Below are 23,663 nucleotides of genomic sequence, written 5' to 3'. Positions count from 1 at the left end.
AGCATTTCTGACACAAATGACATTAAAGCCATTTTACTTTCAAGTTATAGTGTTAGGTTTAAATGAATATCATTTACTTAGTTTCCTCTCCAAACTCGATTACTTATCTACAGAAAACAGGATTCACTCACATATTCCTGTAATACCAGTCAATACATCTATCCGTCCATTCATCCATCCATCCACATATCAGTTCATTTACCCATCCATCCATCTATTCATCCATCCATACACACCCATCCATCCATCCATCCATCCATCCCCCATCCACTCATCCATCCATTCATCCATCCACTCATCCATCCACCCACCCATCCATCTATCCACTCATGCATGCATCCATCCATCCATCCATCCATCCACATATCAGTCCATTTATCCATCTATCCATCTATCCATCCATCCATACACACACCCACCTACCCATCCCTCCATTCATCCATCCCCCATCCACTCATCCATCCATTCATCCATCCACCCACCCCTCCATTTATCCATCTATCCATCATCAATCCATTTACCCATTTATCCATCTATCCATCCATCCATATATCCACTCATCCATCCATTCACTCATCCATCCATCCATCCATCCACTCATGCATTCATCCATCCACACATCAGTCCATTTACCCATTCATCCATCTATACATACATACATCCACCCATCCATCCACTCATCCATTCATCCACTCATCCATCTATCCCCTGTTCACTCATCCATCCACCTATCCATCCACTCATCCATCTATCCACCTATCCATCCATTCATCCACCCATCCATCCATCCATCCATCCATCCATCCATCCATCCATCCATCCATCCATCCATCCATTTACCTATCTGTTCACCCATGCATCCATCCATCCATTATTTGTGAGTATCAAATAGGTGTAATGTACTGTTCTAGATATGAGTTACAGTGATGAACAATATGTGGTCCTTGTCCTCGTGAAACCTACATTCTAGTGGGGAAAGCAGGTGAAAATGTATGTTATGGATTGAATAGTATCCCTCCAAATGATACATCCATGTCCTAACCTCTGTACCTGTGAATGTGACCTTATTTGGAAATAGGATATTTGCAGATGGAATCAAGTGAAGAGGAGGTCATTCTGCAGTGGGGTAGGCCCTACTCCCATCACTGGTGTCCTTATAAGAAGAGAGCAGTTTGGACACAGGCACAGACGCCCAGGGAAGAGGTGTGAAGATGGAGGCGGAGCGTGGCGGGGTGCATCTACGAGCCGCAGAACACCAAGCACCTCCGGCACCACCAGGAGTAAGAGACATGGCGCAAATTCTCCTGTAGAGCCTTCAGGGGCAGCAGGGCTCTGCAGACATCTCAGCTTGAGAGTTCCGGCCTTCACAATGATCACAGAAGAATTCCTGTTGTTTTAAGCTCCCAGCATGTGGTAATTTGTCTTGGCAGCCCCGGGAGACTCATGCAATGGGCAACTTCACATCAGGCAAGAGAACAGGAAAGCAGAGAGGGCTTGGGTCAGCAGGAAGGTCCTTGTGGAAGTGACATCTGGACAGGATGAGAGTCTGGGCCCTGTGAGGACTTGGGGAAGTTGGGGAGGATGCTTCTGGCAGAGGGGAAGGCAGGCCCCCCTGGAAACCTGTGAGGAATCGGCTTACAGGTGGCAGAAGCAGCAGGAGAGTGGCCATGCTGGTCCTGGGTCCAGGAGGACAGCCGGGCTGAGAATGTCCTGGGCCAGGCGGTGACCTGGGGGGCAGGAGGCCTGTGTGGGTCTGGGAGGACAGCCGGGCTGAGAACGTCCTGGGCCAGGCAGTAACCTGGGGGGCAGGAGGCCTGTGTGGGTCTGGGAGGACAGCCGGGCTGAGAACGTCCTGGGCCAGGCGGTGACCTGGGGGGCAGGAGGCCTGTGTGGGTCTGGGAGGACAGCCGGGCTGAGAACGTCCTGGGCCAGGCGGTGACCTGGGGGGCAGGAGGCCTGTGTGGGTCCGGGAGGACAGCCGGGCTGAGAACGTCCTGGGCCAGGCGGTGACCTGGGGGGCAGGAGGCCTGTGTGGGTCCGGGAGGACAGCCGGGCTGAGAACGTCCTGGGCCAGGCGGTGACCTGGGGGGCAGGAGGCCTGTGCAGGGAACTGTGTGCAGTAGCAGGGATATCACAGCCTTGATGGCTGTGAACAGACGGTGGAAAGGGCAGAGCAGGCGGCTATGTGGCAAGAAGACAGGGCTTGGTTTGGGAAGCAGCAGGGCCTGGGGAGGGAAGATTCTGGTGGACGGCCTCTGTGGAGGGATATGACTGAGATGGTAGGACCCAGATGCTGGGGGCACCTTGGCTTCCATCCTGAGCAGTCGGGAGAGGGACATGGACTGGGAGTCTGGCTGGGACACTAAGGAAAGGAAGGTCTCTGTCCTGGGGTGGGGGAGTGGGGAGAGTGGCTGCGGCGGCCTGGTTGGGGAAGGTGTAGACAAGGAACCAGTGAACAGCTGAGAATGCATGCTGCCAAGTGACCAAGAGTGAGCAGTGGATAGATCTTCTTCTAGGTCCGTTTCCACAAAGAACTTCTTTTAATAACTGCCCTGGGGTCCCCGTGACCCCTCCAGTTTCCCTGACTTGCTAGGAGAGCTCCCGGGACTTAGGATATGATCCTGTCACTGCTATGACTCATTGCAATGAGAGGTGCGTGGTGAAGTCCAGGAACCCCTCCTCAAAGAGTCACATGGGACGCTGAATTTCCCAGCACACGCCGTGACCCGTGTGAAATGCTCACCTGCCGTGACCCCACGCATGAAATGCTGTCTGTTAGGGAGGCTTGTTAGAGACCCTTCCCCAGGGCTTTACTAGGGGCTGGTCTCATAGGCTGCCTCGCTTGGTGCCACCAAGATTCCAGGCTCCAGAGGAAAGAGGCCATTCCGCACAGACCGTGTGGTGCTCACAGCCGTTCAGGCACAGCAAACCGCCCTCCTGGTTAGGGCATGGTGGGTGGGAGCACTCTGGAAACCCGCGTTCCCAGACCACACCCCGGGACCTCGCTCGCCACAGGCCTGCCTCAGAGTGGACGGTCCCAGACCTCCGGTGTGGACTCTTTTCTGCACAATTACTAAGAGGCGGGAAAGTCATAAACACGTTGGTGAGGAAAAGATGTTTCTCACGTGGTTTGGTTCACACTAAAAATACTTTGAGGGCATTTCCTCACGTGGATTGAGAAGATACTCAACCTGGGAGATGTTAGGTTGTTAAACTAAATATCTGGAAGAGTGCTGTCCCCTGAGACAGCATCCTCCACCGTCCGCTCCGTACAGTGTCGGTATCGGCAGCTCTGCAGATGGAGCCGTGGGAGCGGCCTCTCGGGGGAAGATCCCACCTCTCTCAGTGACAGTCTCAGGGACAGTGGGGCAGACGCATTTCCCACCCGAGTTACGTTCGTACTCGGTAAGTTTAGGTGACCCCCCGCTCCTGTGCACATGCACCAATGTGTACACACACACACACACACACACACGCGCAAACAGGCAGAGCACCATCAGAATCGGAACCCAGGTTCAGCAATTCTTGTAGAAACTTTAAATAAAAATGTAATTGCCTCTTGCATTAATAGCACTATTGACTAAGCCAGATGACAGCCTACTAGCCTCCCAGGCGGCTGAGCTTGGGCGATGCTGTAGATAAAACAGTGCCTGTGCAGATGCACCTTCTACTTTTTTTTTTTTTTTTTTTGAGACAGAGTCTTGCTCTGTCGCCCAGGCTGGAGTGCAGTGGCGTGATCTCCACTCACTGCAAGCTTCGCTGCCTCCCAGGTTAACGCCATTCTCCTGCCTCAGCCTCCCTAGAAGCTGGGACTACAGGTGCCCACCACCACACCCAGCTAATTTTTCTTTGTATTTTCAGTAGAGACGGGGTTTCACCGTGTTCGCCAGGATGGTCTCGATCTCCTGATCTCGTGATCCACCCGCCTCGGCCTCCCAAAGTGCTGGGATAACAGGCGTGAGCCACCGTGCCCGGCCACTTTTTTTTTTTTTTTTTTTTTTTGAGATGGAGTCTCACTCTGTCGCCCAGGTTGGAGTGGGATAGCATGATCTCGGCTCACTGCAACCTCCGCCTCCTGGGTTCAAGCCATTCTCCTGCCTCAGCCTCCCAAGTAGCTGGGATTACAGGCACCTGCCACTATGCCCAGCTAATTTTTTGTATTTTTAGTAGAGACGGGGTTTCACTATCTTGGCCAGGCTGGTCTCAAACTCCTGACCTTGTGATCCGCCTGCCTCGGCCTCCCAAAATGCTGGACGACAGGTATAAGCCACTGTGCCCAGCCTCTACTTTTAAGTCATCGTGAGCATTTGGACCCCAATGTAGCTCCTTCCTTTATTTTCAGTGTATTTCCCAGGGTCTCTGCCTAACTGCAGTGGGCGGCCTTTTTTGAATCTGTCTGAGAACGCACTGGACACAGGCCCCTTCAGCGCTGCAGTCTCACCTGGGGTTGCGAGGAGGGGAGGGCACCAGTTTTGGGGGGAGGGGGTGGCATGGGAGGAGTGAGGCAGGGTTGCTTTGCTTCTGCTACTTATATTCGTGGAAGTTGGCACACTTCCAACTCTCACTCATTGGAAAAAGGATTCCAGTGCTTCTGATTTTTTTAAATGAAAATCGCCTGGGTCAAGAAACTGCCCTGTAAATGAAACGTATCATGCAGTCCACGTAAGACCTGGTTCCAAGGCAGGTTAACCTGCTCTTACATACATTATAGATATTTTGCTAACAACAAAGTGTAAGGCCAGCAGTTGGAACCTAGGGTCGCGGTGGTCTCGTCCATGCACTCAAGGGAGTGCATACAGCCGCCAGTGTGTCTGTGCTGGCTGAGCCCTATGCCTGAAACATAGGTCAGCTGCTCCAGGACAAGTGCGGAAAAGGCAGGACCAGGTGGGGCGGCAGACCTTGGTAGCAGCGTTCTTCCAGGACCACTGGTGAAATTAAACTATGTAAGAACACTAAGTTTTATAACATATTATTAAATACATCGTTGCATTGTAGTGTTTGAAAAAGCAACATGAAGAACACTGTGGTCAGTACAAAGCTGTAGTTTTTGCAGGGATGCAATGCTTATTTATAGGTTGCAAGAACAACGAAATAATTCGTCTGATTTTATAGCTCTGCTTTATATTCTCTAGCTAATATAAATTAATGCAAATGTGAAAGGAAAACAATAGCTATATTGTGCATAATTAAACGCATTAACAAAACACAAGAACATCTGAATACTAATATTTTTACAACAGTTGGGCTTTGTGTCCCTGAATGCAGTTATTTGTGAGGCACAGAGAAGGGCATTTTTGTCCCCAAAGTAGCTTCTCCCAACACATAAGAAGTATGCGAAGAAGTCTAAATCTACGGATGTGCAGCATTTTTGGTAGGAGCAAGTGCAGTTTAGTCCGTTAATGCTGCCTTCGGTCAGACGAAATCCCAACGCAGACTTTTAAATTTGGGTATTTACAGAACAGAGCATTTATTACACAATTAGTGAAACATGTAGATCTACATTTTCCAAAATACATACTTATAATATTTTCTGTAGTATTAATCAAGTTCTGCAATGGCAGGAAAACTTGCTTCAACTTCAACCCCACACCTTGATCTTATTGCTAGAACAACACTGGCCTTTAGAAGGTGGTGATATTCAAATCACTGACCATGTGTGAGCAACAGCAGGGGTATCACGTATCTCCGAGCGGTTTCTGAGGCACAGAAATGCGCAGCAGGACGCAGCTGTGATATTTGGGGGATAGTGTTTACTATCTAAAGAAACTCAGGCATCACGACCTGAGGAAGCTCATCCTCCACTCAGGTGGTGTTAAGGAAAGGCCACGTGGCGTCATTTTGACAGTGCGACTGGCTGCTTCTAGCGGCTCATCCCCAGCACACAAGTGTTGCCAGGTCCTGCCACTCCTTCCTTTGGACTATTTCTTATGTGACCACAACCCCCCTTTCCTTTGCTTGCTGCCGCTTTCTGCTGGGGCTCCCACTGCGACATCGTGGCTAATTCCCTCCTCTCCAGGCTCCCTTCATGGTTCCACTGCCTGCACAACCACTGGAACCATCCGTAAAGGGCTTTGCAACACAAGGCCCCTAACTCATGTGCCTGCACGGACTCCTCATTCTATGAGCTCCAAGGACACACTCCTCTCTCTGCCCATGGGTTCCCTTGTTCTCCTCCGGGGCACCATGTGCATTGCTGCAGGCCCTTGATGTCTGTGGTCTCAAAAATGGCCATGCTGCTGCCTCTGCCTCCAGGTCCCCACCCTGGGGAGGCTGACCCTCAGAGGCCCAGACACCCTTCTCCGAGTGCATCTTACACTCCAGCACCACAGAGTCACTCCTTAGTTCTCTTCTAATCGCCTCATATTTGCTTTGTTCTCTCTAGTCAAGTGACCTCCTCTCCAAGGACCAGGGACCAGGCTCTATTTATTCTCTAACATCTCTGGGATGCTGTGGGGCCTCCATAGATGTCCAACAAGCATTGAATGTTTGCTGATAGAAGATGATGATATTCTCTGGAGTATACTCCAAAAGGAAAGACACCAAATTCCCCACTCTTCTTTGCTAGAAAAACTTAGATATTAGCATGATAGCTGTTAAGCTGTTTTTTATATACTTGTTTTTAGGTCAGCCTCTACACCCATGGTCTCAAGCAAGCTCGTCCAGCCTGTGGCCCACAGGCTGCATGCAGCCCAGGATGCCCTTGAACGCAGCCCAACACAAATTCATAAACTTTCTTAAAGCATTATGAGTTATTTTGTGACCTTTTTTTCTTTTTAGTTCATCAACTATTACTAGTGTATTTTATGTGTAACCCAAGACAATTCTTCTAATGTGGCCCGGGGAAGCCAAAAGATGGGATGCCCCTGGTCTAAAGAATTCTGTTCAGAAATTAATTTCAGTAGGAAAATTTTACTCTTTCTGCTTCTGCAGAGAGTTTTCTAATATGGTAAATAAAACCATTTAGTGTGGCTCTGAAGTTCCGGAATAAAGAATTAAACTTTTCAGCTCTATCATTTCCTAAAGTCCAAACCCTAATTTATGTATTTGGATGCATTGCTCGGAAGAACATGGATGCTGAGTGGGACCGCCCTGGACAAGCCCCAGGCCCACGTGCTCTGCAGCTTCCTTGGAGCAAACCGAAGCATGTGGGCAGCGGAGACCCGGTGTCGTGGCAGCGCCCGGCCCGCAATCGCCAGGGTGGGGCTGAGATCAGGGCCGGAGGTCTGTATGGAACCACAGGGAAGGACCTTGGAGGCCGACCTCAGTCCCTCCACTGAACAGCCGATGTGCTCCAGCCAGTCACTGAGCCCAGTTGTGCCTCTGTTTCTGTGCTCATGAGATGGGAGCTTTCACTTCTATTCTTATCTTAAATATCCCCAGACTCCTTCCCGCAGCAGCACACTGTGACCTGGGTGACATGTTCTCTCCATGCCACCCTCCCACAAATGCTGCCTTCCACCCGTAACACCTGCAGAGAGCGGCAGAGAGGGCGTTCCAGAGCAGACTGCAGGCATTGTGGGAGGTGCGTGTGTGCATTCTCGTAACTCTCAGAGGCGGGTGGTTTTAGTAGCCCATTTATTCACACCAGAAACTGAGGCTCAGCAAAGTTAAGCTGGGATTGATGGAGGAGCTGCCATTCACTCCTGCCTAAACTCCCTCCGTATGTTCTAGAAACGCAGGCGATCCCCCACCTCTGGCTGTCTGACACCAGCCCTTCTCCAGCCCAAATGGACTTTCACTGCAGCCAGGCTTTTCCTGTCAGGGTAAAATTGAACTGCAGGTAATCGATGGCTGGCACATCCGTGACTAGCAGCTGCCTCACGGAGGGCTGACCAGGAGACACCCAGAGGCTTTCTGATCTGTGCCGAGCCAAGAGCTGAGCCAGGGCCCCCTCTGCAGCCACAGGGACCTCGGGTGCACTCAGTGGTCTTGGTGCACCATGGCCACCTGGACGTCGATACGTTAATGACTGTTGAACATGAACAGAAGCCGAGTCCCAGACTCCAGGACATTCAACACCCATCCGACAGTCTGTCCAAGTATTACCCTGCAACAGTGTGAAGCTCAGCATGCAACAGCTCCAGGCTTGTTCAGGAAACTGTTCCACTCTCACCTTGCTCTAATCAGAACATGGCAGGAATCAGATATCCACACCTGACTGTCTCCAATAGAATGGTGATGACAGAGTGGACACTGTCCTCTATTGAAATACTGTTTTTTCAACCTAGAGCATATTTCTAGTGCTCTATTCCCCTGCATCTGTGGAAATCACATTGCACAAGTAACTTCCACCAAAACCAGCATGTGTGAGAGACAAACATCTGGGCTCCCAGGCACACCCCACACCCTGAGTAAACCAGGAGGCACAGGCTGGGGCTCCGCTGCTGCCTTTCTGGCACAGGCAGAGGAGCAGGGGGCAGTGGGTGACTCACTCTCCGAAAAACCGCCCTTCTCCCAATCCCCTGCGGCACCGTCAGTGCAGGCATTCGTCCGGCTCGCTGAGCTCCCAGCGTGTGCGATGGAACCTGCTGAACTGCGGAGCCTGGGATGAGGCTGAGCCTCTTGCTTTTCCTGTGTCGAGTTTGGTCTCGACCACCCTGCTTGAATCTTTGTGCTTCCAATGCTCTGGTCAGGGGGACCTGCCGCCTCGTTCCAGGAACGGTGCCTGCAGGCCGCTGTCTGTGCCTGAACTCAGTGCTTTTCACCCTGGCTTGACCCCCGGAGGACGGCTGTCAGCCGCAAGGAGAGGCTCGCTGGTGATACCTTCTGTGTTTGCAGCTTTGTTCTAAAGCCAGGGGTTTTCAGGCCAACAGGAATGCATTTAGTTAGTAATCCAGAGCATGCCATAGTAAAACATAACGAATAAACCCAGAATAAAATAACTCAGAAATCACACTCTCCGCGAAGGCAATCACACCACTCAATTTAACTACAACACGGTGGACTTCTGTGGATGAGATGATGCTGTCCTTCTTTTCACTACAATTAATTTAATGTTGTCCCCTATTATTAGAGATCTCAAAACATTAGACCTGAGGGATCATCCAAATATAATTTCACTAGGGAAGCTTAATAAAATGTCATATTCATGCCCAAGCAGATCTAAATGAGACAGAAGGCAACGAAAATTACCACCTCTCAGGTAACTTGAGGGTTTCCCAACAATAAGCTCTAAGACCCGTAGCAGAGGCTTTGCCTGCAGTGAGTCACCACTGTGGGCTTATTTTATGTATTTGCGTCGTTCCCATCTAAATGGGGATTCCCAGGCTTCATGGGCCAGTAAAATAGGAAAAATTAGGGATGAAAATGGTGGGCCTTTGTATCGCCACCTCAAAACTTCCAAGTTTCTATTTTGCCAGCTAAGACATTTTTAAAAAAGCAGACAACGACCATGTACTGGGAATATAATTTCACAAAAGAAAGAATTTTGGAATCAATAGAATGGGAACAGCCTCTCCTCAGGAGGAAAGGCTATGGAACACACTTAGCTTCATAAAGGTGACATCGTAGGGTTGCTTTTCGATCTGCTGCAAAGACCCTGTATCTGCCCACACACGCCTGCCCGCACACACCTGCCGAGGCCCACCGAGCAGAGGCTGCGACGTCCAGCCCAGCGGGCGTCCCGCTGGGCAGGGGCAGGGCCAGGGAAAGTGTTAGGGAGCCCCAGGTCTCCGACAGATGTGACATTCAGACGCAGCTCCCTGCCCTCTGCACACATTCCAGACCCCACAAGCCCCTTGCATACACACAGAGCTCACAACTCTCATTTTGCTGCAGACCACTAAAAACGTCCCCATGGACGGGCTTTTGGTAACCACTTTTCTGTATATTTTCAACATGATGTCCACTAGATATTTTGACAGAAAAAAATTATGTATGTATGTATGTATGTATTTATTTAGAGATGGGGTCTTGCTCTGTTGCCCATGCTGGAGTGCAGTGGCTTGATAATTGGTGACTGCAGCCTCAACTTTCTGGGCTTAGGTGATCCTCCCACCTCAGCCTCCCAAGGAGCTGGGACTACGGGTACATGCGACCATCCCAGGCAATTTTTAATTTTTTTTTTTGTAAAGACAAAGTCTTGCTATGTTGCTCAGGCTTGTCTCAAACTTCCAGCCTCAAGCCATCCTCCTGCCTTGGCTTCCCAAGTAGATGGCGTGAGCCACTGCCCCAACTAATTTTTTAAACTTTTTCTAGAGATGGGGTCTTGCTATATGTTTCCCAGACTTGTCTCAAACTCCAGGTCTCAAGCAATCCTTCTGCCTTGGCCTCCCAAAGTGCTGGGATTACAGGAATAAGCCACTGTGCCCATCCCTGATTTATTTCAGAGATCAGTATAATAATAGACTCACTTGTTCTCCACATTTTTACCTTGGCTTTAAAAGTAATATTTTTTGGTAACATATCTAGTTAGGTTTAAAGCCTAGAGTACACTTCTGGTTAGTTTTGAGTGTTTTAAGATCTCATAAAATGACCACACACACACACACACACACACACACGTCACCACTGACCTGATTTGACAGATCTGTCCTCTACCACAAGGAAATTTAGCCCAGGGACTAGGAATTTTCCTGGCTCGAAAATCCAGGTTTCCAGCTTACGGTTCACAGACATCCTTCTTGTAGGTTTGACCCCCACAGGAAACCCAGACACAGTCTTAGGGGTCTCATAGGGCCCCCCTCCCAGGCCACCAAAATGCACTTCCAGATGATCTTTTTAGGGCCTAGAGTCCACACGATTGCCTAAGGAAATTTTGGGGATCCATAACATTAAAATACAAGCAACTAGAAATGAGAGTCCCCAGAGGCTCAGGCAATGGTTAGGAGGCTGGGAATGGCTCCTGGAAATATTACTGCTTCTTCCTTTATTTTCCATTATTGGCAATCTAGCTATAAGGCCATACAGTATCCGAGGCAGAAAGTACTGGAAGGAGACCCAAGAGCCCATGGTGCTATTCACACAAGGACTCCGCGTGGAAAGAGCTCTGAACAGGGAAGCCACTTTTGAGGGCTGACGAGGCCTCCACACGGGGACGGGAAGGGATGGGATGCTTTGGGTACTTTTGTCTTAAATGCACAATGGCAGAATTCACTGGAGCAGGACGGCCCTGTGGTTCCGGCACACAGAACAATTTTCTCTGACAGCGATTTGCAGTCTGGTTTTCTAGCCCACAGTCGATTTAGGAAGTATTTGCCAAAAATAAATCTGTATATCCAAATACACCAAAATGTGTTATTTTCCACAATTGTTCAAATTAATCCTTAACTGCTAACTGAAAACAGCAGCATGGAACAGGTCAAGGAAACTATTATTGTGGAATTCACACAATGGAAAAATGTTTAATTATTTGGTTTGTGATTTGGTGTTTTTAAAGTCACGCTTTTTAAACATATACATTTCTCCCATACCCTTTTATGAGACGGTATCTTCAAGGCGACTGAGGCTACCGGGGCCACTGTGCGATCTAGATTCCCGTAACTGACCCTATTTCAGACTTTCTCTTATGGGGACCAGTCGTCACAGCAAAATAGGAGTCTGCACACCCAAGTTCAAGTTCAAGCCCTTCAGAGGGGCAACCTGGTATCTGTGGAAGAGGGGATTCTGAAGTCACAGCACCATTCTTTATGGTCAAGAAACTCTAAAGCTATATAGACACTGTTTTAGAGAAATAAAGAAAAGTTATCCAGTTCTTCAGCCATTGCCAAAAAAAAAAAAAAAAATCCTATTTTCAGAAAATCAAAAGAAGGTGATATTTTTTCCTCTAGCCCAGGAAAAACCATATAAAAACTCCACACTAAACTGAAATACGATCATACAGCTTTCCTCAAGTGGCCTTTCTAAATTTCAATTCTCAATTTGCTTCTAATGGTGGGAAGATGTTTTGGACTTGTTACAATTAATGGTGGGAAGATGTTTTGGACTTGTTATAATTGGCTTTTTACCTAAAGCAGTTTGGCAGATGCCAGACAGACCCCCGAGGCTGTGAGCACGCCGGCCCTCCTGCCCATCTTCTCACTCCCTGCGGGCCACCGCCTGCCCTGCCAGCCTCTGCTCAGGGCCTCCGCCCTCGCCTGCAGACACCTCCAACTCCCCCAAAAGTGCAGATTTCAGGAACACGTAAAGAAAGCTAAGAAAAAGAAGGCAGGGAATATCCCGTTTGTTTGGACCTGAAGCTGGTCAAGTTCTCATTTTTGTGGATGTTTTGAAGCCGGTAATTCACTATCTGGACAGTTTCCAGGGTACTGTTCCGTAAGTGAGCTCCTGAATGTCCTTAACGCTGGGTGTGCTGACATATCTGATAGAAGAACATCTTTTTGCATTTTACATGCCAAGCTGCAGAAGAAACAATGCACCAGGGCCTATTTGCAGACCATCAGCCTCTTGGCACGACGGGGGCATTGACCGTGCAGCTCTGTTGCCTCTGACAGGTTCCTGGTCAGTGCTTCTCCATTTGGCCACCTTGGACAGGCTGTACACTGGCTGCAGAGTGGGCCGCAGGTGACCCCTCTCATGGATGGGGAGAGCCTTGCAGGCTGTGCCCAGTGGGAACCAGTGCTTGTGTCGAGCTCTCGGCTCCAGCTCCTGTCCAGCAGACAGATGGTCTGCTCCCTGCCCATGAAGAGTTGGACAGAAACTTTGAGCGACGGCAACGGCAACATGTGTGTTTTCTGCGGGTGGAGGTGAGGAGAGCTCCGGGCTAGAGGTGCAGGACTGAGCTTTAAGCTTTGGCCCCTTGTCCCACTGGAGAAGGCGCCAGGGGTACCCAGGGCCTCCACTTTCCCGGCCCCTCTCAAGGAGGCCGAGCCCTGCAGAGAGCCGTGGAATCTGGAAGTGTGGGCCAGGGCCGAAGAGGACCCTCCTTGTTTGTGGAATACTTGTGTCACAGCATGCTGTGCTCAGGGCCACCAGGGAGGGCAAAGGAAACAAAAAGGGCCATGGTGTGGCCCGTGGATTTGCTATGGCAGAAATTCTGCATCTATGAGAGGCATGTGGCCGCCTGCCAGGCTACCCGCAGAGATTTCTTGAAAACTTTCCCACAAACGAGGCTCATCAACCCACCCAGCTCACACCAATGCCTCCTTTGTGTGCCCAGAACATATAGTTTTTATTTGCTCCACATAGCTCACCCCTGGAGCCTCCCACGGCAGGGAAGGGGCCACAGGAGAGGCAGCCGTGTGCTAGGGGAGCCTCGGGAGGGTGGGGACGGGGTCACTGAGGCGCGGCCGCGCGCTGGCCGGTCACCCCTGTGAGGCTGCACACACAGCCTCAGGTTTCTTCCTCCAATGCGGCGAGAGTCCATATGCCCAGTTTCCCTAACACGGTTGGTGTAGAGATAAGAGATTCTTAAATAGCCCAATATTCATGTAGGTTCGGTTAGGCTGTGCAGCCTCTGGTGAATTTCACAGTGACTTGTACCTACACTGGACAGACCCAGAGCACTCATAAGAAAGTGGCGTCACAGGAAGTGCTAGGAATTGCTTCTCAGTGGGGAGCAAATAACTTAAAAAATTATTCCTCGCTCTTGGCCAATCTGACATAGTGGCAGCTCAAAACACACTAGTTGAACGGAGTTGAATTTGGACTTTTCTTAGAAAAGGTCTGGAGGCAAACAAGGCTGACTTTGTTTAATTTTTTATTTTTAGAGGCCGAGTCTCACCCTGTGACCCAGGCTGGAGTGCAGAGGCAGGATCTGGGCTCACTGTAGCCTCCACCTCCCAGGTGCAAGTGATTCTCCTGCCTCAGCCTCTTGAGTAGCTAGGATTACAGGCATGCGCCACCACGTCCAGATAATTTTTATACTTCTAGTAGAGATGGGGTTTTTGACATATTGGCCAGGTTGGTTTTGAACTCCTGGGCTCAAGTGATCTGCCTGCCTTGGCTTCCCAAAGTGCTGGGATTACGGGTGTGAGCCACTACACCCAGCCAAACATGGCTGACTTTGATTCTTCCATCACCTACCATGTGACCTTGAGCACATAATTTAATCTCTTTAAGGCTTGATTGCCTCATTTGCAAAACTGATGTAACAGCTGGAGCTCCCCGTGCATTGCTCTGATGAGTGCTTGCAGTGCATGTCATAAAATGTCCTTGGTTCTGGTGCACAATTAGGGCTTTTGCTGTTGTTGCTATCAAAATGTTTCTAAAACTACTCTGCAAACACCTTGTGCACGGGAGTAAGGCCCTATACAGTTTTCATCCTTCCACCCATCTCCCATCCATCATTTACCCATCCATATATCCATCCATCCATCCATCCATCCATCCATCCATCCATCCACTCACCCATCTACCAGTCCACTCATCCATTCATCCACCCATCTACCCATGTATCTACTCATCCATCCACATATCAATTTTTTTCCATATATCAATTTATCCATCTATCCACCCATCCATTCACCCAGCATCTGCCCATCTGTCTATCAACCTATCCATCAATCCATCCACACATCCATCCATCCATCCATCCATCCACCCACCCACCCACCCATCCATCCACATATCCATTTATCCATCCATCCATCCATCCATCCATCCATCCATCCACTCACCCATCTACCAGTCCACTCATCCATTCATCCACCTGTCTACCCATGTATCTACTCATCCATCCATATATCAATTTTTTTCCATATATCAATTTATCCATCTATCCACCCATCCATTCACCCAGCATCTGCCCATCTATCAACCTATCCATCAATCTATCCACACATCCATCCATCCATCCATCCATCCATCCATCCATCCATCTACCCACCCACCCATCCACATATCCATTTATCCATCCATCCATCCACCCACCCACCCACCCATCCACACACCCACCCAGATATCCATTTATCCATCCATCCATCCATCCATCCATCCATCCATCCATCCATCCATCCATCCATCCACATATCCATTTATCCATCCATCCATCCACCCACCCACCCACCCATCCACACACCCACCCAGATATCCATTTATCCATCCATCCATCCATCCATCCATCCATCCATCCATCCATCCATCCACATATCCATTTATCCATCCATCCACACATCCACCCATCTGATACTCACATAGTGCCTTGAGTTAGGCACAGTTCTAAGGATGCTCCCACTAATCCTCACCCTGACAGAGTCCCGCTCCCCACTACATCCCTCAACCGCAGCGTGGTGGAGCCTGTCTATGATGAAGTGTCTCTTGTGATTGTTACCTAATGGAACAAAAAAAAAAAGACTATCTGGGGCCCTCAGACCTAATCACAGGAGCCTTTAGGCAGGGTTTTCTCCACTGGTGGCAGAAATGGAGGTCAGAGAGATTCTAGGCTGAGAAGGATTTGAAGCACCAGGGCTGCCTTGAAGACAGAGGGGACCGTGTGCATGTCCAGGGAGTGGCCCCTGGGAGCTGATAGTGACTCCTGCCACCACTAGCAAGGATGGGGAAATGGGTCCATTCTGCAGTCCACAGAGCTGAATTCTGCTGGCAACCTGGGTGTGCTGGGGAGTGGGTTCCCTCCCAGAGCCTCTAAGAAGAGCCCGGCCACTGACTCCTTAATGCTAGGCCTGGGGATCCGGAGTGCAGACTCCAGTTGAGCCTGACCCAGAGACCCAGAGTGCAGACCCCAGAGTGCAGACCCCAGTTGAGCCTGCCCTGACTTTTGACCTACAAAACTGCGAGCTCATAAACCTGTTTCAAGCTGCAAAATATGTGGTGATTTGTTACACAGCAATAGAAAAACAGATGCGTGCCCCCCACAGCCTCCCACTGCCTCTGGGAGCCAGGGCTGTAGGTACACAGGTGGACAGAACAGTCCTTGCCTTCATTTTGCTTGTGAATTAGAAGATGGAAATAAATAAAATCCGGTGGCACGTTTTATGCCCTCCCTGCTCACTCCTTCGGAGACTCTCTTGCTTTGCGACCATTGGCTTGCCCATCTGGTCCAGCCCTTGCCTCTCCTTGGTGGGCTCCTGGGACTTCAGTTTCAGTGGGAAGTGTCCTCTTTGTACCATTTGCTCCAGGCCCCTGTGCACCATTATCTCAGGCCTCTTTATTAGCTTTTCTCAACCTGTATTTCCTGAAGTCCGGGTGTGCTGCATGACGTCAAAAGCTGGTCTTTGAAAAAGCACTGCTCCGTCCTTAAACTGCTGGGAAAATACTTCTGTATTTCAAGACTCCTCAGGGGCTTCAATGTGCGGAGCCGGAGGACACAGCATGCCCCAGGTTTACCTTCCGTGGAAGCACAGCTCCCCGGGCACCTGGCAGCCCTCTGAGAACAGGCTCTGTGGCACAGGCTATGTGATGCTGCTAATACTTTGCCCAGGTTTCCTTTGCTTCTCTGGGTGGCTGCTCCTTACGCATTCTGTACTCATACTCATTCTAAGTTGGTTATCAACCTATGGCCTTCACAGTAACTGGGGCCCACCGGTGTCCCGGGACGTACACACAGCATTCTAAGTGTCTCTTTGCCCACATATCACCACTGTATGCCCTTTGGAGTAGTTTTTCTCTAGAGTTGGAATGTTGTGTGCATAGTAGATGCCCACTAAATATTTCTGAGTAAAGAAGACTTAAATTTCACGAACCTGTCCTGTTTTTCTCTTTCTCAGTTCAAAATGTGCTTCGGTCAATAATATGAACCATCCGTTCACGTCTCCATTAGGAATCAGAGCTTGGCTGAGGAAGGCCAGTGCTCTCCCAGTGCTAAGATGAGAAAATGTGTATCACTCATGCCGAGCTGTCTGTGGACTGTCTTGACAGCAATAAGACTGTCTCTGCAGACAATGCGAATGCAATGCCGTGACACCACAGGTCACACTGCAGGTGAGGGGGGACCATGAGGCTGACTTGTTTTCATACAAATTAAATACACTGGAGCTAAGTCTATAATCATATGTTTCTGAGAAAAAATACTTTACGGAAAGCAAATGGTCATCATATTGAGGGAGGACCTTTCAGAATAAACACGTGGCTGGGAAAGACTCTCCTGTGAACATTACTGCTGAGAAGTCTTTCAAACTCAATGGACTTGAAAGCTTTTTTGGGTAAGAAAACACCCCCTAAAATCATTCTACTGATTGAGAACTTACTAGGACAGGCTCCTAGGAAACACAGAGGCATTTTTCTCATAGAGTAAATAGAACCGTCAGTTCTTGGGTCAAATTGGAGGAGAAGAGAAAGGAAGAGGAGATGTGACTCATGTCACTGGTCACATTTTGGAGACTGAGCTGAGCAAGTGCTGGTCACACTTTGGAGGACTGAGATGAGCAAGTGCTGGTCACACTTTGGAGGACTGAGCTGAGCAAGTGCTGGTCACACTTTGGAGGACTGAGCTGAGCAAGTGCTGGTCACACTTTGGAGGACTGAGCTGAGCAAGTGCTGGTCACACTTTGGAGGACTGAGCTGAGCAAGCGGCCAGATTTTACCCTCCAGTGAGGTCGGGAATATGTCCAGGTTTGGGGACAGAGACTGGCCAGAGCCACAGAGAGGCGGCTGGAGGGGCTGTTTTTAGGGCATTCTCAGCATTGCCAGCAGCTCTCCTCTTGAGGGTCATGGAGCAGGATCTGGGGGCTGATTCTGGAGGGCTGTCCAGGGAAGGCGGCAGAAGTGAATCAAGAGTGGAGAGTTCAGCTTCCAAGCTAATCAGTTTGTGGCTGAGCAGATGATTCCAAGCTTGGTATTTTACTGGCCTTCACCTTTTCCCTTCCATCCTCTGGCTTGCAGGATGAGAGAAGGAGGAAGCACACTCAGCCTCTCTGATGAAGCTGCTCTGTGCAGCCGAGGCGCCTGGAGTACATCGCTGCTGAGTGACAGCAGGACGGTACCAAGTGCTGGTGACAGAGACGTGGCCACACGCAGAAAGCAGGCGACGGGCCTCCGAACAGGCCTCCTGAGGTCTGCAGCGTGTTCACCAATTATACAGAAATAATCATTTTGAAATAAATCACACTGCTGCCTTTGCAGGTTATTTCCACGCAAATGTAGAGCCACAGTAGGGAGTGATGGATGAGGCAATCGATATTAAAATCCAACCAAGACAGCAAATCAAATGCTCAAAAGGGTTCTTGTAAATAATGACTTCAGTCAGTTCCAGGGCCCATGATTTAACAGCCAGCGACTACTAAGATAGAAGACTTCTCAACGAACCTGCGAAGGATCAGTACATTGAAAGACGAATCACATCCACGTGCGATCTGCATAGAAATTAAGAGTTTGTGCCGGAAATCTTAGATTTAAGGGGTGAGGAACAACAGCTCAGTTTAAAAGAAAAGAAACATGTTGGCAAATAACAGAAGGTGGGGGCAAGTTCTGCAATAATTGAGACGCATAAGAAGGGCTGGCCACAGTGTGAACTGGCAGCCCTGGGTTCCAGTTGCAAAGACTTTTCTGATGCACTTTCATATTTGGTCCTTGGCCATACACAGAGTGCATGCTACTAACCTAAGTTTACACAACAGGGACCCAGTAGTAGTGGCCCTTACTCAACAGCACGCAGGGAGTAGAAAGGCAAACCCTTTCTTTGACATCGTATTTGGTGTTTCTTTGCTATCATGCCGTAACTGGGTCCTGGGAATGACAGGAGCCCAAGCCTGCAGACCTGTAACCATGCCTGTCCCCATCTCTCCTATATTCCCAGCACTTAACCCAGGGCTTGGCATCAAGTACTTGTGACGTATGGGTGTATTCATGCATGTGCATGTGTGTGCATGTATGTTTATGTATGTGTGGACATGTACATATATATGTATGCATATATGTACACATGTATGTATATCACTTGTGTGATACAAGAATTACTCATCAATTAATATGATGTGTGCTCTTGCTAGCTTTTTATGTAATATTTTAAAGCATAAGACTTTTTTTTAGTTTTTTAAAAATTATACTGTGCACAACGTGCAGGTTTGTTACGTATGTATACATGCGCCATGTTGGTGTGCTGCACCTGTTAACTCGTCATTTACATTAGGTATATCTCCTAATGCTATCCCTCCCCCCTCCCCCCACCCCACGACAGACCCGGGTGTGTGATGTTCCCCTTCCTGTGTCCAAGTGTTCTCATTGTTCAATTCCCACCTATGAGTGAGAACATGTGGTGTTTGGTTTTCTGTCCTTGCAATAATTTGCTGAGAATGATGGTTTCCAGCTTCATCCATGTCCCTACAAAGGACATAAACTCATCCTTTTTTATGGCTGCATAGTATTCCATGGTGTATATGTGCCACATTTTCTTAATCCAGTCTATCATTGATGGAAATTTGGGTTGGTTCTAAGTCTTTGCCATTGTGAATAGTGCCACAATAAACATATGTGTGCATGTGTCTTTATAGCAGCATGATTTATAATCCTTTGGGTATATACTCAGTAATGGGATGGCTGGGTCAAATGGTATTTCTAGTTCTAGATCCTTGAGGAATCGCCACACTGTCTTCCACAAGGGTTGAACTAGTCTACACTCCCACCAACAGTGTAAAAGTGTTCCTATTTCTCCACATCCTCTCTAGCATCTGTTGTTTCCTGACTTTTTAATGATCACCATTCTAACTGGTGTGAGATGGTACCTCATTGTGGTTTTGATTTGCATTTCTCTGATGGCCAGTGATGATGAGCATTTTTTCATGTGTCTGTTGGCTGCATAAATATATTCTTTTGAGAAGTGTCTGTTCATTTCCTTTGCCCACTTTTTGATGGGGTTGTTTGATTTATTCAATTAGGAAAAGAGGAAGCCAAATTGTCCCTGTTTGCAGATGACATGATTACATATTTAGAAAACCCCATCGTCTCAGCCCAAAATCTCCTTAAGCTGATAAGCAACTTCAGCAAAGTCTCAGTATACAAAATCAATGTGCAAAAATCACAAGCATTCCTATACACCAATAACAGACAAACAGAGAGCCAAATCTTGAGTGAACTCCCATTCACAATTGCTACAAAGAGAATAAAATACCTAAGAATCCAACTTACAAGGGATGTGGAGGACCTCTTCAAGGAGAACTACAAACCACTGCTCAATGAAATAAAAGAGGACACAAACAAATGAAGAACATTCCATGTTCATGGATAAGAAGAATCAATATCATGAAAATGGCCATACTGCCCAAGGTAATTTATAGATTCAATGCCATCCCCATCAAGCTACCAATGACTTTCTTCACAGATTGGAAAAAACTACTTTAAAGTTCATACGGAACCAAAAAAGAGCCTGCATTGCCAAGACAATCCTAAGCCAAAACAACAAAGCTGAAGGCATCATGCTACCTGACTTCAAACTATACTACTAGGCTACAGTAGCCAAAACAGCATGGTACTGGTACCAAAAACAGAGATATAGACCAATGGAACAGAACAGAGCCCTCAGAAATAATACCACACATCTACAACCATTTGATATTTGACAAACCTCACAAAAACAAGAAATGGGGAAAGGATGCCCTATTTAATAAATGGTGCTGGGAAAACTGGCTAGCCATAAGTAGAAAGCTGAAACTGGATCCCTTCCATACACCTTATACAAAAATTAATTCAAGATGGATTAAAGACTTAAATGTTAGACCTAAAACCATAAAAACCCTAGAAGAAAACCTAGGCAATACCATTCAGGACATAGGCATGGGCAAGGACTTCAGGACTAAGACACCACAAGCAATGGCAACAAAAGCCAGAATTGACAAACGGGATCTAATTAAACTAAAAAGCTTCTGCACAGCAAAAGAAACAATTATCAGAGTGAACAGGCAACATACAGAATGGGAGAAAATTTTTACAATCTACCCATCTGACAAAGGGCTAATATCCAGAATCTACAAAGAACTTAAGCATAAGAAATTTTAAGAGTGGCCAGAGTTTTTCCTTTGTATTCTGTACTGGGTAGAACAACACGATATCACTGGTTAGCATGGAGGTTTGAATCATCAGTGAGAGGTGTCTGTAAACTATGCCTCGGGCCAAATCTGGCCCATATGTTTTTGTACAGCTCCAAATGTGAGAATATTTTTTTACCTTCTAAATGGTTAAAAAAGAAAAACAGTATTTCATGACAGATGAAAGACATAGGCCATTCGATTTCATTTCACTAAAAGACAGTCACACTCATTTGCTGATGAAATTGTCCCTGGCTGCTTTTGGGCACTGACGGCAGGTGCACAAGCAGAGGCTCCACAGAGGCTGTGTGGCCTGCAAAACCTAAAATATTTACTGTTTGGCCCTTTATGGAGAAAGCTTGCTGACTTCTGTCATCTATAAGGTAATTTAAAGCTCTAAGAACAGGCAGGCGTGATTAGTTGGTGCTGCCCTGACAGGATACAGCACTGACAGTTAACACAACACAACTCAGAAGTCAGATTTTTGTGAGCCTCTAGGTGCAGGGAGTCAGGGTGAGATACTATTTGCACTGTTGAAGCTCTGAGGCTAGACAGGTAAGGTGGAATTAAATATGCGTTTGCTTTTAATTTCATAAATGAAATGGATGAGAATTGTTTAAAACCAGAAGATGAATGTAAGGTGATGGAGGAAGTCAGCCCTCTGGGATAATTATATTTAATTCATACCCATGGGCCACCCTAGAACACAGCAGGCATGCAGGGGAGGGCAAACAGCACCCTACACGCCAGGGGACAGAGGTCAGGGAGGGTGAACAGCGTGAGCAGCCTGACTTCATCTCCGCATCTGCCAGAAGAGAGAGCTGTTTCTTAGTCAAAGACATTGTGAGATCAGGTAGGAGCTGTGAATCAAGTGGCAGGAAGGAAGAACAGGATTTGTGATCATTTATCATTGAGAAGCTAGAGGAAAATGGGGAGCAGAAGGGAAATGCAGGGGTGGGTGCCCAGCACCTGTCCTGTCACCCAAATATAGTTCTTACAAGTGACACCCTCACCAGCCAGGACCTCTGAGCCAGGAATGCTGGTGCGGCTGGCGTCGTTGCCCTGCAGCGTGACTGCTCGTGCACTTGGGTTTCATTGTTCTTAGAGGAGGAAAATGACTCTGATGATTGAGGACTTCATCGGTACAAAATCATAGAAATGATCAACTCTGCAGTTACCTAAATGAGTGTGCACCTGCCTTGACACCCACAAGTGTCTCATGCTTCTTTGAGAACTGAAGTTTAGTCTCTTCTCATATTATCTTTACTTTTTTCTTCCCTTCCGATTCTAAACTTTGTTTGGCAAATGATCAAACACAAGTTTGTTCAGAAAGAATGGTCCATAAGAGACCTGCAGGAGCCCCCATGAGATGAGTGCCACGGACCCTGTATCATCGATTTGTCACCAGTGAGAAGAGGTGAGATTTCCAGTCACCACAAGAAACAAGTCCCACCCAGAGCACTCCAACACAGAAATCAAACAAAACCACGAATCCACAACAAACTGGAAACAGCCCTCATTTTCTACGACCGTTTTGGAAGTTTTGCTTGCTGAATGCATGCACAGCCTGCATCGAGAAGTGAGGGCAAGGGAGGTGTGCAGAAAGTGGCATGCTGTCCTATCCTTTCAGACAAAGGCACGTGTTCTGAAAACCTGGAAAACCTCCTGCTCAGTCTCCCCAGGGGACCTGACTCTCGGCCCTGGGCACCTTGCTTTGAGCCCATGGCGTATCCCACTCTGATTGGCACTCCTGCTCTTAGCTGAAACAGAGTGTCAGGCTTAACTTTCACACTTCCAAACACATTTGCATGATTTTGTAAATATTCAGAGAATACTTTTATTATTTCTTATCTGAAAACTCTAGTGAGAAACCATAGCCATTAATATGTATTCTGCATCGCGGAATAGACGTGACCCACAGCTTACCACGGGAAAAATAGCAGATACATTTACCACTGGGCGTTTTGTAAGGGAGAGAGTTATTTTAGGTCTTTTCTTGGGGACAGTTGCAGAGCTGTACGCAGCACTTACTGTCCCTGGAGGCGGCAGGAACAATGGTGTCAAATGTCTAGCACAGCGGCTGGGTCGGGGCCTCACACAATGTCTGCTTTTCAGAAACGGCATCTAACACCCAGCAAGTGCCTGCGCAGTGCCCGCCCGGTACCAGCTCGTGTTAGCTACTATTTTTTTAAGGATAAAAATAACTTAAAAGCTCTTCAAGTGAGGAACTATTCAGTAAAATACTTTTTAAAAGCTTCAGGCAAGAATATGATTTTCCAGATTAGGAGAAGGTGATGTAATAATTAGTTAAATCGGAATAAAGACGTTCCAGGATATCATTTATCAAAATGGCCCTGGATAACTCTCTTCAACCTCTCTGCTGCTTAGCTGCTTCTAGATACACATAGTTTTATGTGTATCTAAAAGATATGAATGCATACTAACATTTAAATGCCTTGTTTTTCTTTCAGAAAACATTTTCAGAAAATTCTTCATGATCAAAGAATCAGCTATTGTTTATATTTTAAAGGGCCTATCAGAATGAAGCCATTGAAGTATTTCCCATCTATGCACCTAGACGAGGTAGAGACTTCTAAAGGTTTATTCATGAAAATCCTAACTTAATCACAATGTGGGCGCTCACAATAATCTTTCACCTTTTGGTGCATGAGCCTTGAATAAGTTGGTAATTTAAAAATTATCATAAGTAGAAAGTCAACATCTCCATGTCATGAAAATAAATTCATAAACAGTTCTTCAAAACTGAAATACAACTGTCTCTTTAAATCTCACTGTAACATTTTTCTGTTT

General features: G+C 47.7%; 1 protein-coding gene across 2 annotated transcripts in view; it reads right to left on the bottom strand.

The window, feature by feature from the left end:
- MBP (myelin basic protein) overlaps positions 1-23,663 on the bottom strand; it is a 154,022-nt gene that overhangs the window by 40,389 nt on the left and 89,970 nt on the right. The window lies entirely within an intron of this gene.

This window comes from Macaca mulatta, chromosome 18 (genome assembly GCF_049350105.2).
Source record: "Macaca mulatta isolate MMU2019108-1 chromosome 18, T2T-MMU8v2.0, whole genome shotgun sequence".
NCBI classification, from domain to species: domain Eukaryota; kingdom Metazoa; phylum Chordata; class Mammalia; order Primates; family Cercopithecidae; genus Macaca; species Macaca mulatta.
The sequence above is the reverse complement of the archived record's forward strand: the minus strand, read 5'-3'. Positions and strand labels throughout refer to the sequence as shown.